Here is a 15,332-nt window from a genome sequence, read left to right as displayed (position 1 = left end):
ACATTCTGGGTGGCATCTAAATAATTATAGAATTGACTGCTGAGAGTTAGGGAGGTCTTTGATTTCCAAGGACCTTGTCTGGGGTCCTTGGCTCGTCTGTTATTCCTTTAATCTGAGTCTAGCCCTACCTCCCCTCCCCATGTCTACTCCTCCATCTCCCGTGACTGTGAATTTTAAGAGAAGTTGGGAACTTAGATGGAGGCAACCTTGTGGCCAGCAACATGCTCAATGCTCTTCCATGTTATTAAAGCAACCCCCAGTGTACATAGTCTAATATTACTCCATTTCATAGATGAGGAAAACTGATGTTCCAAGAGGTTACATAACTTGCGTGAGGTCACAAATGCTGGTCCAGAGGGATCAAAACCTAAGTCATCTAACCCTAAATCTTCTTGCTTCTACACTCAGTTGTTCTGTCTTATTCTTTTTTGTATTCCTGAAAAAACAATTCACATTGTTGACATTCGGCAATGAATATGTTGAATGCTTGAGTGATAGAAGTTCTCAGAATTCACAGCATCAAAACTGCATGGTCTGCCCTCCATCCTTTTCCTATCCCCCTGGATCTTCTTTGCCTGGCAGCCCTGAGGGGTGAGGAGGCAGATAGATGGAGTCAATACTGATGAGAACTTTCAGGCAGACAGATGCATGAGGTCTAAAGAGGCCCATCATTTGGCAGTGACCTGGCCTGAATTATGTCCCTAAAGGACCTCTTGGAGGTATGAGTAATCACCCAGAGGGTCACAGGAAGGGGCCAGGTGACTATGAGGTTAAAGGACAGTTCATCACCAAAGGCAAAAAGGTACCTTCAGAACCAGCTGAGAAAGTGCCATTCTCTTTAGAGTCTGAGGCTAGGACAGAACAACAAGGTACCCAAAAACCCTCCTCCAGCTGGGAGGGTCTGGGATCTTATCCTACTTGTAAGCTAACAAGTTAGCTTGCCACAGTTTCATGGATGCTGGCAGAAGGCAAGAGACTCATGGGTCAGAGGCAAAGGATTTTATTACTCATGCACAGCAAGTAGCATGAGCTCCCCAAGCCACCAAGTCCCAATGGGGGCAATGCAGAGGTACCCAGGTAGACACCATGCATGTAGTGGCGTTGCATTGCAGCTGAGGAACACTGAACTCAGAAAATTGACCAGCTGTATAGCAAGCAGTAAGCAAACCTGCTCTTTGTCGGGGGTGAGTAGGAGGTGGGGGAGGAGACATTATCTCATCCCTCAACGTTGCTCACTAAAACACAGCTCTGAGAAACAGCCCAAGCAAAGAGCAGTCATGGTCTTGCATTTTAAGCATATCCAACAGGAATGTGCAGAGACACTCAGGCCTCATTGGTGATTGACTTTCCCAACATTGATGGACCCATACCTCAACCACTTCCCTACATAGTGTGGCTTCTAACTCCTTCTTCATGTTCACCTCCATAGGGGCTGGCACTCCCAGTCTCACTGAGTCCCCAGTCTACCTCACTGTACACATGAAGTTCACATGGATTAAACAACCACTCTGATAGTGGCTCTGAAATCTGGTGAATCAGACCCAAATCCTGCCTTTGGTGAACTTGGAGACAAGCTTAAGGACTGTCTTATTCCATAAGGGCTGCTATAACAAAAATATAATAAACTGAGTGGCTTATAAACAACAGACATTTATTTCTTACAATTTTGGAGTCTAGAAAATCCAAGATTAAGGTGCCAGCAGATTCAGCAGATTTGGGCCCTCCTACTGGGAGCCCAATTTTTTGCTGTGTCCTCACACAGTGGCAGGAGCAAGGGAGTTCTCTGGGGTCTCTTTTATAAGGGCACTAATGACATTCATGAGGGCTCAACCCTCATGACCTAATCACCTCCCAAATCGCCACCTCTGACTACCATCATATTGGGGATTAGGTTTCAACATAAGAATTTGGGGGGGCAACAAAAATGTTCAGTCCATAGCAGGAACTATGACATATGTTCAAATAAGTGTGACAAGTGACAGATGATGGTGTTTGTCAGAAATAAAATAGGAAAAACCTTGGGATGCCAGAGGTGGGCTTCTTCCTGGATTATATCTGCTGAAGGCTGGTGTCATCCATTATGTAGGGAGCAAGTAACAATCAAGATACAGAGCTATTTCATCAACACAAAGATCTCCCTCTTGCTATGCCTCTGTAGTCACCTCCACCCCACTCCCTACCCTCCAATAAACAAAACCCCTAGCAACCACTAATCTGTTTTCAGTCACTATAATTTTATCATTTATAGAATCTTATATAAATAGAATCATGCAGTATGTGACCTTTTGAGATTGACTTTTTCACTCTACCTAATTCCCTGAGGTATATCCAAGTTGTATCCTGCATCGATAGTTTATTTGCTGTTAGTGCTGAGTAGCATTCTGTGGTACGGTGGTACCACCATTTGTTTAACCATTCACCTATTGAAGGGCATTTCAATTGTTCCCTGTTTCCCTGTTTTTTGGCTGTTACAAATAAGGGTGCCATGAACATTTGTGTACAGGTTTTTGCGTGAATATCAGCTTTCACTGCTCTGGGATAAATGCCTAAGTATGTAATTGTTGGGTCATATGGTAAGTTCATGTTTAGTTTTGTAAAATATTGTCAGACTCTTTCCTAAATGGCTATACCATTTACATTCCCACTAACAATGAGTAAGTGATCTACTTTCTCTTCATCCTCGCTAGTACTTGGTGTTATCACTGCTTTTTATTTTAGCTATTCTGAAAAGCTTGTGGTGATATCTCATTGTGATTTTAATTTGCACTTCAACAACGTTGAACATAAATGTCTTGCCATGTCATTGGCTCATTTTCTAATTGGATTGTTTGCTTTTTTACCATTGAGTTTTGAGAGTTCTCTATTATATCCTAGATATGAGCCCTTTGTCAGTTATGTCGTTTGCAAATTTTTTTCCTGTTTGTTGCTTGTCTTTACATCCTCTTAACAAGGTCTTTTGCAGAATAAGTTTTTAATTTTGATGAGGTTCAATTTAATATTTTCTTTTGTGGATCATGTTTTTATTGTCATTTCTAAGAACTCTTCACTAAGCCCTAGGTCCTAAAGGTTTTCTCCTGTTTTCTTATAAAGTTTTTATAGTTTTATGTGTTACATTTAAATCTATGACTCATTTTGAGTTGATTCTTGTGTAAGGTGTGAGCAATTTTTCAAATAAGTTGTATTATTCTTCTACTAATAAGTTTTATATACTCATGGTAGAAAAATCAGCAAATGCATGACGTTACAGCAAAGAAAATTTAAATTTTTCATAATCCTACCACATACAGAAAATCAGTTACATTTAGATGTATGTCTTCCCAGCTTTTTTTTTTTAATCCTTTGTTTTTTTATTTTAGATTCCTTCCAATTCCTTTGGAAGATGAGGGAAGATTTCAAAATGAAACTTAAAGGTTAGGTGGAATTTCATTCTCTTTCTTCTTCATCCTTTGATTGGCCAGTTTTGTAGATGAGAAAACTAAAGCTTAGAGAGGATAGACATCTTGCCTTCTGAAAAGTCCAGTCAGAACTTGAACTCAGCTCAACCTGACCACCAGCCATCATTCACCATGCTATACTCCGCACAAGGCTGGATTACAAAAAAAAGCCAACTGCTAGCACACAGAAAAGTAGAGGCAAAATTATTTGTCCAAGGCCTGGGGTCGTTTGGCAAGCCCACTTGTAACTAATATGGAGGTAGAATATATCCTAACAGCTCTGGCCTGGAGGGCTAAAAAAGGTACCCAAGGAGAAATGAATACTTTGAAAAACAACAAATTAAGCATAGAGGGTCAGAATATTATACAGCTATTAAGATAGAACTTAAGTGTGACCAGTGTTTTTATTACTAAAATAGATTATTTTCCGCAGGTGTCACAATAGAAAAATGGGCAGTGAAAGTTTCTAGAATAAAAACTTTTAAAAAGCAGCTATAAAAGATATTTTGGGAACAATTAGGGGAAATTTGCACGTGCACTGGTATCTGATGATGACAAGTTAACGTTAATTTTCTCAGGTGTGACATGGAGTAGTGTAATATTGTCTGCAACTTTCAAATGGGTGGGAGGCTGGGGAAGCTCTATCTGTCTAGAGAGAAAGAGAAAATGTGGCAAAATATTAACCTATGTCGTATGTAGGTAGAAAGAACACCGGTGTTCGTTGGGTCATTGTTTTAATTATTTCAATTTACTTTCAAAATAAAAAGGTAGATGCTGGGGTGGGAGAGAATCTCCTGACTTCTTTTCATAGCAAAACTTGCCTGAGCCATTGTGAGGAGCTAAGACCTTCCTGAGTCCCCCCTCTAGGTGACATCTGCCATTCTAATGGTAATTTGGGCATTCGGGGAGATTTTTTTTAACCCTGGGCATTGGAAGACTGGCACTTGTGGCGGCACCAGGGTTCTCTTTTGGGATCATTTAGTGCTGTCCGCAATGTTCTTCCCTTCCTAATTAAGGTATTGTAGGTATAGGACAATGATTCACAAACAGCTAGCACCCCTTAACCAGAATAACTCTCACCTCTGGTAATTACTTTCTCCCAAAAACAAGCAAATACTGTATTTTTGAGGTTAAGTTGAAACAAAAAGTGGGCTTTCCCTGACCGGGAATCGAACCCGGGCCGCGGCGGTGAGAGCGCCGAATCCTAACCACTAGACCACCAGGGAGCACATGACAGTGACTTCTACATGGAGATAGACTAAGTGTAAAAGGTGTGACGTAAACTGGGTTCGTGAATATGATTACATGAACCTCGGGTACTTACAACCGCCTCCCTTTTCCACCTAGACAGTCTCTCGGCCACTGTAAATCCGAAAAAACAGGCAGTAGAGAACAGCAGGAACGGTAAAGTCTGAATATGGCTGCCTTCTCAGAAAACAGGAAAAAAAAAAAAAAAAACGCCAGCAGCACGGGGGAAATGTTCTTACATATGTTAACCTAGCCGAAGGTGGCAAAAAGCGCCTGTCAGAAGTGGGATTCGAACCCACGCCTCCATTCGGAGACCAGAAAGCCCACAGGGAAGGTACACACCTTGAGTCTGGCGCCTTAGACCACTCGGCCATCCTGACACGCTGCAAAGTGCTTACTCATACAGAGCCTGCTTCCTGCGGCAGCCTGCTGCGCTGCCCCGCCTCACGATCCGGGCGGGCTGTCGCTGGATCCGCCCGGCCAGGGCAAAGGAGAACCGCCTGTCGGGCCCCGGCCGCCAGCCGCGGAGCTCTTGTAGGACACCGGGCACTCCGGAGTGCCCAACCTCGCTCTCCCGGGCGAAGCCGGAAATCGAGCCGAATCTCCAGAAGCAAGGACAATCCCGCTAGAAAACCAGAGGGGTTAGTGACCACCCGGCCCAGCAAAGGAGGGAAGCTATAGCAGCAAAGACAAAGAGAAAGCGCCAGGATGCAGCCCACCCGGGCTACCCGCCACTGCCAGATCCCGGGTTCCCGCCGCACATTCCTGGCCCTAGCTGCGAAAACTGGCTAGACGAGTGAATACAAGGAAAAGCACTGGAATGTACGCTTGGCACAGGGTAAGCGACAGTGATTACTGTTGTTGATTCAAAATTATGAGGGCTTTCTGCCTTATTGTCCCTGGCATACCCATCCTCTTAAGGTGCACCCCTCTTCCTCTGCCAAGTCACCCAGCCGTGGTTAGAGATAATGGGGAGATCAGTGTTCAAGAAAAAAAATTCATTCATGACACTTGTTAAAGCACTGTAAGGAAGACTTTATTCAAGGGGGGGCGTTATCAGGATATGTGTAGGTACCACTGCACCAGGGTCTTGCAGTGGGGGAGGAGAGATTGGACTCAGCTCTGAGTACAACAAGGGAGAGTGGAAATTTATAGCCAAAGAGAGAGGTGGGGGGCCGACACTGGATGGAAAATTACTAAGGGGGGGATTCTGTACAAACCGATCTAACAGGGTTCTTGCTGAAGGTAGGCCAGGATATCAGACATCACCTGGCAGATGGTAGAGGACAAGGAGCCCCATTATATATTCAGGGTGATCACATATCAAGGATGGGGCATTCTGGTTAAACATATTTAGCAGGATTCTTGCTAAAAATGGACATTGTAGAGAGAAACATGGAAGTCCAAAAGACAGGCCTAGTTGAAAAAGAGTTCAGGGGAGCAGTTAACAAAGGAGTGCAAAGATAGCAAGAGTGCTTTAGCATCAAATGGAAAGTCCGCACTCCTGTGCTCCAGACCACATACCATTCACTCACTCATTCATTCATTTGTTCATTGAGTCTTTATTGATATAGCGGTGAACAAAGTTCCTGCCCTGGCAAGCTGACTGACAGTGAAGGGCACAGTCAGCACAAACAAACATACAGGCTGTAAGGACAAAACAAAAGCAGGGCAATGAGATGGTGGAGGTCTATTTTTAGACCGGCTTGATCAAGTAAGACCTCACTGCAGTGACTTTTTCTAAAAATAATTTTCGAAAAGTAAAACACATGACTCCCATGCAAATATATGAATGATGCACAAATATCAAGATTTTACTCAACTCATTAATGAGGGGCTCTGTAAGATGTTATAACCAATTCAAAGGAGATTTTGAAGATATCATTTTTTTAATAGTCAGCCAAAGGAATGTTGAAAAGAGATTGCTAACAGATGGAAGACAGGTTAATATATTAAGGGTATAATAAACTGTGATGTTTAAGGTATGGTCACTACTTTGGGGTTGTTTTTTTCCATTAGAGATAAATCAGGTGCGTCTCTTGACAAATTTTATTTGTATTGCTATAAATAGGAATCTTTGGCCTTGCTCTCAGACAGAAACCGGTTTTCTACAAGTTAATTTCTACCCATATGGAATTGTAAAATAAAGTCAGTAGAAGCCAATCAAAGGTGCACATGGAAGCAGATAATCTCCAAAAGATCTGCTAGACAATGCTAAGCTGTAAGGACACCTAGTGTCCAAGAGAATCAGAGCCGAATAGCAGTTAAAGCACTAAAAACACATTTTATCCGGGAACTACTGCAATAGGGGAAAAGAGACCTTATATAATAGAACTGGGCTCAATTCCAAATACAGCAAGGAAAAGTGGGGATTTATAGCTAAGGAGCAGGGTGGGGTCTCTGGTTACAAAATGGCTAAGAACAGACATCAAGAGTAGAGAGATTCTTGCTAAACTGATGTAATAGGATTTCTGCAGGCCAGGGTCATCAGATATCACCTGGAGGATGGTGGGGATGAGGAGTTTGATTAGCTGTGGCGGGTGATCAGGTATTAAAGGTGGGGGGATCCTCACTAGACTAACTAGCAGGATTCTTATTAAAATTAGACTCTACAAGGCAGGACATGGAAGCGCAAGGTCAAGGCCTAGTTGAAAAGAGGGCTCAGAGGAGCCTGACTAAATTTTGGTCAAAGAAGGAACTTTTGTCACTAATAATCTCTTTTCTATTTCCAAGTTTGGATAATCATTTCTTTCACATTGGAGCCTTAACTGAAGGGAGGACATAAGCATTGAGAGAAGGGGAGGGATGTTTTCCACAACCCTGACAATAATATCCTAATTTCTCTGGTGGCCTACTTGGCCTTCAGGAACTTCTGGCCAGCCTGACCTTACCTCACAGTCTCCCATGTACCCCAGTGAGCTAGCTGCTTTTTCCTCAACATGCTTGATCTGCCTTCATTCCTTCTAACTCACCCAGAAAATCCTCTGAGACCCTGGAGGGCAAGGACCAGGGATGCAGCAGAGAAGAAAACAAAATGTCTGTGCTCAAGAAGCTCACATTCCAGCAAAGAAAGATGGAAAATAAATAAAATAATTATATGTGGGGAATGATAAGTACTGTGAAGAAAAATAGAGAAAGAAGGGTAGAGAGAGATGTAAGTGGTTCAGAAGGCCTCTCAGGATGTGGCTTTTGAGCAGACATTTGAAGAGAGTCAGGGAGCAACCAGATAGAATATCTGTGGGGAGAGAGAACAGATGCAAAGGCCAGAAAGGAGTGCAAAACAGACAATGTGACTGGAACTGAATGAGAGGGCCTGGTGCCAGCCTGAGTGAAGAGGAGAGCTGAGGTTTGGTAAGATATGGCCTGCTTTCCAAGGATCCTCTGCCTGCTACATGGAGAGTGGACTGCAGAGTGCATGAATGAAGCAAGGAGAAGAGTTGAGAGGCTAGTGCAAACTCCCTTGGATGGACCAGGGGAACAGCAGGCCAGGTGGTGAGAGATAGTTGAATTCTGGATATATTTCTAAGATGGAGCCAATAAGATTTGTTGATGCACAAGAAGTAAAGAAGCGGCGTGTAACTAGAGGAATTTGGGCCTGAGCAATTGGCTAATAGGGAAGGCAGGGAGGAGGCAGACTGTGGAGGAGGGAGAGTATTGTTTTTGATCTTCAAGTTTAAGATGCCGGTTAGTCATCACTAATTATTAGAGAAATGCAAATCAAAACTACAGTGAGGTATCACCTCACACAGTTAGAATGGGCATCATCAGAAAATCTACAAACAACAAATGCTGGAGAGGGTGTGGAGAAAAGGGAACCCTCTTGCACTGTTGGTGGGAATGTAAATTGATACAGCCACTATGGAGAACAATATGGAGGTTCCTTAAAAAACTAAAAATAGATCTACCATATGACCCAGCAATCCCACTACTAGGCATATACCCTGAGAAAACCATAATTCAAAAAGACCCATGCACCCCAATGTTCATTGCAGCACTATTTACAATAGCCAGGACATGGAAGCAACCTAAGTGTCCATCGACAGACAGATGGAATAAAGAAGATGTGGTACATATATACAATGGAATATTACTCAGCCATAAAAAGGAACGAAATTGAGTTATTTGTTGAGACGTGGATGGATCTAGAGACTGTCACACAGAGTGAAGTAAGTCAGAAAGAGAAAAACAAATATCGTATATTAACGCATATATGTGGAACCTAGAAAAATGGTGCAGATGAATCGGTTTGCAGGGCAGAAATAGAGACACAGATGTAGAGAACAAACGTATGGACACCAAGGGGGGAAAGTGGCGGGAGGTGGGTGGGTGGTGTGATGAATTGGGAGACTGGGATTGACATGTATACACTAATATGCATAAAATGGATAACTAATAAAAACCTGGTGTATAAAAAAATAAATTAAATTAAATTAAAAAAAATTTTAAATGCCTGTTAGAGGAGTCAAGTAGCAGATAGATACCAGCATCTGGAGTACAGTGGGAGATATGAAGTGGAAGGTCATTGGCCAATAAATTGTATTTATTTGTATCCCTGCTATAAAACAGGGAATTCGCTGGCAGTTCAGTGGTTAGGACTCCGTGCTCCCACTTCAGGGAACACGGGTTCGATCCCTGGTCGGAGAACTAAGATCCCGCCTGCCGCCTGGGGCAAAAAAAAAAAAAAAGGCATAAAACAGGATGAGCTCACCTGGAAAGTGGGTATAGAGGCCAAAGACTGAGCCCTGGGACATTCCAATAAGTTGAGAAAGAGGAGGAAGCAGCATAGAAGGCTGAGAAAGAATGGCCAGTGGGAAAGAAAGAAAAAGAGGAGACTGTGGTGTTGTAGAAGCCATGTGGAGAAAGAGGGTAGAGGAAAAGAAAGTGATCAACTGTCCAATGCTGCCGAGGAGAGTAACTTGAGAACCCAGTGGAGCAGCGTTCTGGTGAGGTTGGAGGACAGACTGGAGGTGATGACAGTAGATATTGATGCCCTTTGGGAGGTGTTCTGCCTTAAATGGCATCAGCAATATGGAATGCGAGCTGCAGGAGACCACAGAATCAAGGTTTGGGTTTGTTTGAAAGCAGACATTACATGATGTGTTGTATTGATGGCAATGATCCAGTGTTGTTACACTTCTTAGCATTTTCTGGACCCCTCTGGCCATGTGGTGAAGACTACTTCTCATGGTTTTTGTTTGTTTAAAAAAAAAAACTGAGGAGGGACTTCCCTGGTGGCACAGTGGTTAAGAATCCGCCTGCCAATGCAGGGGACGTGGGTTCAAGCCCTGGTCTGGAAAAATCCCACATGCGGTGGAGCAACTAAGCCTCTGAGCCACAACTACTGAGCCTGTGCTCTAGAGCCCGCGAGCCACAACTACTGAGCCCGCATACCATAACTACTGAAGCCAGCGTGCCACAACTACTGAAGCCCGTGCGCCTAGAGCCCGAGCTCCGCAAGGAGAGAAGCCACTGCAATGAAAAGCCTGCACACCGCAACGAAGAGTAGCCCCCACTCGCCGCAACTAGAGGGAGCCCGCCCACAGCAACGAAGACCCAACACAGCCAAAAATAAATAAATACATTTATTTAAAAAAAAAACAACCTGAGGAGAAATTGATATAACATAAAATTAACTATTCAAAGTAGCACAAAGTAGCATTTAGTACATTCACAGTGTTGTACAACCACTATCTCCAAAATATTTTTATCATCACAAAAGCATACCTTGTACCTGTTAAGCAGTTACTCCCTGTCTTAGTCAGCTTGGGCTCCTGTAATAAGATACCATAGACTGGATGGCTTAATAAAAATGTATGTTCTCATGGTTCTGAGGGCCCCACCCTCATGAACTTGTCTTAACCTAATTAGCTCCCAAAGGCCCCATCTTAAAATACCGTCACATTGAGGAGTAGGGCTTCAACATGTAAATTTGGGGTGGCACAATTCAGTCCCCAGCACTCCCCATTCCTCCCTTCCTCTAGCCCCTGGCAACCACCAATCTGCTTTATATCTCTGTGAATATACCTATTCTGGACATTTCATATAAATGGAATCATATTATATACAATCTTTTGTGTAGGGCTTCTTTCACTTAGCTCACACACCAAGTAAGTGTGCATCCATATTGTAGCATGTATCATTACTTCATTCCTTTTCATGGCTGAATAATATTTCGTTGTATGGATATATCACAATTTGTCCATTGATAGACATTTGGGCAATTTTAGCAATTATGAATAGTGCTCCTATAAACTGATGCGTACATGTGTTTAAGTACCTGTTTTCAATTCTTTGGGTAAATACCTAGGAATAGAATTGCTGGATTATTGGTAATTCTATTTTGGCTCATTAGAATCTATTTTCCACAGTTGTTGAACAACTTACATTCCCACTGGCCATGTATGAGGGTTCCAATTTCTCCTATTCCCTCCCCAGCTGCTTTTTTTTTTTTTTTTGATTATAGCCACCCTACTGGGTATGAAGTGGTGCCTCACTGTGGTTTTAATTTGCATTTCCCTAAAGACTAATATATTTTCATGTGCTTGTTGGCCATTTGTATGTATTCTTTGGAGAAATGGCGATTTCTTTGTCCATTTAAAAACTTGGGTTGTTTGTCTTTTTGTTATTCAGTTGTAAGAGTTCTTTGTATATTCTGGATACTAGACCTTTATTAGCTATATGACTTGCAAATATTTTTCTCCATTCTGTAGGTTGTCTTTTCATTCTTCATAATGTCCTTGATGCACAAAAGTTTTTCATTTTGATTACGTGTAATTTATCTATTTTTCTTTTGTTGCTCATGCTTTTGGTACCCATGACATAAATCACTGCAAGATCCTTTTTGACCCACCTCCTAGAGAAATGGAAATAAAAACAAAAATAAACAAATGGGACCTAATGAAACTTAGAAGCTTTTGCACAGCAAAGGAAACCATAAACAAGGCGAAAAGACAACCTTCAGAATGGGAGAAAATATTTGCAAACGAAGCAACTGACAAAGGATTAATCTCCAAAATCTACAAGCAGCTCATGCAGCTCAATCTCAAAAAAACAAATAAGTCAATCCAAAAATGGGCAGAAGACCTAAACAGACATTTCTCCAAAGAAGATATACAGATTGCCAACAAACACATGAAAGTATGCTCAACATCACTAATCTTTAGAGAAATGCAAATCAAAACTACAATGAGGTATCACCTCACACCTGTCAGAATGGCCATCATCAAAAAATCTACAAACAATAAATGCTGGAGAGGGTGTGGAGAAAAGGGAACCCTCTTGCACTGTTGGTGGGAATGTAAATTGATACAGCCGCTATGGAGAACAGAATGGAGGTTCTTCAAAAAACTAAAAATGGAACTACCATATGACCCAGCAATCCCACTACTGGTTATATACCCTGAGAAAACCATAATTCAAAAAAAGTCATGTACCACAATGTACATCGCACCTCTATTTACAATAGCCAGGACATGGAAGCAACCTAAGTGTCCATCGACAGATGAATGGATAAAGAAGATGTGGCACACATATACAATGGAATATTACTCAGCCATAAAAAGAAACGAAATTGAGTTATCTGTAGTGAGGTGGATGGACCTAGAGACTGTCATAGAGAGTGAAGTAAGTCAGAAAGAGAAAAACAAATGCCATATGCTAACACATTTATATGGAATCTAAAAAAAAAAAAAGAGGTTCTGAAGAACCTCGGGGCAGGACAGGAATAAAGACTCAGACATAGAGAATGGACTTGAGGACATTGGGAGGGGGAAGGGTAAGCTGGGACAAAGTGAGAGAGTGGCATGGACATATATACACTACCAAATGTAAAATAGATAACTAGTGGGAAGCAGCCGTATAGCACAGGGAGATAAGCTCAGTACGCTGTGTCCACCTAGAGGGGTGGGATAGGGAGGGTGGGAGGGAGACACAAGACGGAAGAGATATGGGGATGTATGTATATGTATAGCTGATTCACTTTGTTATACAGCAGAAACTAACACACCAGTGTAAGGCAATTATACTCCAATAAAGATGTAAAAAAAAAAAAAAAAAAAAGAGTGGACCAGAAGGAGTGGACCAGAAAGAGAGGTGGTGTTAGAGCAAGATACTTGAAATACCTAGAATACCTTTTGAGAGGAACTGAAATGTTGCCAGGTAGCAAGAAGATGCAGTGCTTAGGACTGCTGGGCAGGACTGAGGAAAGCTTTAAAGCTATTTGGCTAAAGTCTACTACTGATGTGATATTTTCTTTTCTAGATTCATTTATTCTCGATTTTTCAATTTTAAAAAATGTTCAAATTCCATAAAATATTTCATGCATAAACTAAATTCTGTACTCACCAAACATATTACACTTTGTAGTTTACACTGTTTCGCCACTTTAGCTTCCAGGCAAGTGGCTATGTAGAATGACAGAATTGATTAACCCAAGTTTGAATCTCCATCTTTACAACCACTGTGCTATGGTTTATTTTGAATCCACTATTTAAATGCAGGTATATGTGGTACCTTAAGCCATAGAGATGCTATGTGTGCCCAAAGTGAGCTCAAATGCTTCCAAACCAAACTGTTAGGAACTTACTTTGGAAGTGAGCATGTGTAGCCGAGTGGGCCAACCCAGTAATGGGAGTTCTCCAAGTTAACTTCCATGTAGAATGTAATGTTTATTAAAGGACAAATAAGAATGTGCTACCTGAAGCATAAGGATCTTGAGATAGACTAACTGAACTGGAATTCTACAATTGTTTAGAATTTAGACCACTAGGAGATTTTACCTGGGCGAAGTGTTTTATCACAAACATTGTTTATGATTGATAGGGTATGATGGTAAGTAAAAAGCACTGACTTATTTGGTTTTATTTTTGTATTTAAACTCTTTACAGGCAATGCCCCTGACTCTGGTTCTAACTCCACTCGGCTGCCTTTTTGCTGTTTCACCTCCGGGAAGTAGATGCACAAGTACAAGATAACAATGCCCTGGGACTTAAGGTGTCTTCTTACCTTGCTGTAGGGAGCTGGGTGAAGTGGAGATGATTGGCAGAGCAAGAATTGGGGGCAGGCTGAGGAGGAGGTGGTACCAGGCTAGGGCAGGGTAGGAGTTACGGGGTGGAGGATGGAACAATAATGAAGAGTCAGGGTCATCTGATTTAGAGGAGTCTTTTCTTCCTGCTCTTGGAACTGTGTCTCCTTAGTGCCTCAGGGTCCTTCCCCCAAGCTTCCCAGTTGTTTCCCTGCTCTCCTTTGACATTCCTTTTCCCCTGTCCTGCCCACCCCCAAGACAAGATTCCTTCAAGATAAACTGAGCTTTAATAGATCAGCAAGGCCCAGACCCTCAGCTAGTAATGGCTTTGGAGATCCTGGAGAACTCACCAGCATCACATCTGCTATCTCCTAGGCTCCAATATATGGTGTTGGCAGGGAGTAGGTGACTCAGTAGGTCTAGGTGCTCGGGTTACGAAGGGGGTCTTATAATAGCTTCTAAACAGCCTCCCACAGTGCTCTGCCACCTCTCCTCCTCCCTCCGTGTTGGACTGCAGTGGTGCACATGGCAAGGGAGAAAATGTTTCCTGCAAGCCATTCCCCATGACCACCCCCACATCACTGTTCATTCTGTTGTCATGACCTTAAAGTGCTCCAAGAAAATACAGACTTATTTTCCAGTCTCAGTGGAGATGTGAACCACCTCACTTGTCTCCAACAATTTTCTTGTATGCCCCTTGAACACCATCCACTTCTTGCTACCAAGCAACTTTCAGATCCCATCTCCTTTTCCCAGTGTCCACCAAGAGCTCAGTTTTGCTTTCTAGTCTGAAATTACTGCCTTCAGAATATCAAGACTTCAGTTAATAAACTTGAAATAGTCATCTCAACAGATGCAATAGCCAGACTTGGGTTTTCTTGGTGGAGAGGGCTGAGGGGTAAGCATTTTGTTTTAGGCATCATGTTGGGTGTCTTTACAACCCAGGGAGAGGGTTGGCATAATCAGAAGCAGGCCTTACAACAAAAGTTTTTCCCAACACATGTCCTCACCTACTAAACATGCTTCTCACCTCATTTTACTGCTGGGGCTGTTAGCAGGTTACCTCCTTTCCTCCTTTTCCAGGCCTTCTAGATAAACAGGGCTCTGGGAAGGACACTGATGGGGAGCATTTTTACACACAGCTATAGCAAGCTTCTAGGATTCTTAAGAGTTGCTTTGTGATCAAGTCCTGTCTATTTAGCTCTCAAGGTAGAGCATTTTCATTAGGGTTTGGGGCTAGGAAAAGAAGGATGGTGTGGTTAGCCTCTGCATGAACTTCAGAGAAAGCCTAAAGGGTGTCAAGGCTGATGAGGCATGAAGACCAACACTCTAATCCAGCAGACTGCAGTCTCTGCTCAGGGCTCCCAACGGGAAGTTTAGTCACAGCTGTTTTAGATACTCCTGGAGAAAGTAAACTGAAGATTGACAATGAGGGAATTCCAACCATGTTTCCTAGTTCTCACTGGTGAAAGTGGCTTCATTTCTCACCAGTTGAATGGACAGTCTGTGGAGGGCAAGATTCACCAGGTCCTGGTGTGGGGAGGGTGGAAGCAAGGAGAGATGGTTCATTTTGGGAACCATCCAAATATGGCCTGGTGAGTGGACTGAACAGACCAGGAGGGGAATGC

The 15,332-nt window shown here is 42.6% G+C and overlaps 1 long non-coding RNA gene across 1 annotated transcript; it reads left to right on the top strand.

The window, feature by feature from the left end:
• Positions 1-6: 6 nt before the first annotated feature.
• Positions 7-14,563, top strand: LOC309658805. Its single transcript, XR_014262404.1, has 2 exons — positions 7-5,520; positions 13,568-14,563. It is a non-coding gene; the product is annotated as an uncharacterized lncRNA (long non-coding RNA).
• The last annotated feature ends 769 nt before the right edge of the window (positions 14,564-15,332 follow it).

Source organism: Balaenoptera physalus, assembly GCF_965194825.1.
Source record: "Balaenoptera physalus genome assembly, chromosome: 3".
NCBI classification, from domain to species: domain Eukaryota; kingdom Metazoa; phylum Chordata; class Mammalia; order Artiodactyla; family Balaenopteridae; genus Balaenoptera; species Balaenoptera physalus.
Note: the sequence above shows the minus strand (reverse complement) of the source record. Positions and strands in the feature narration are given on the sequence as shown.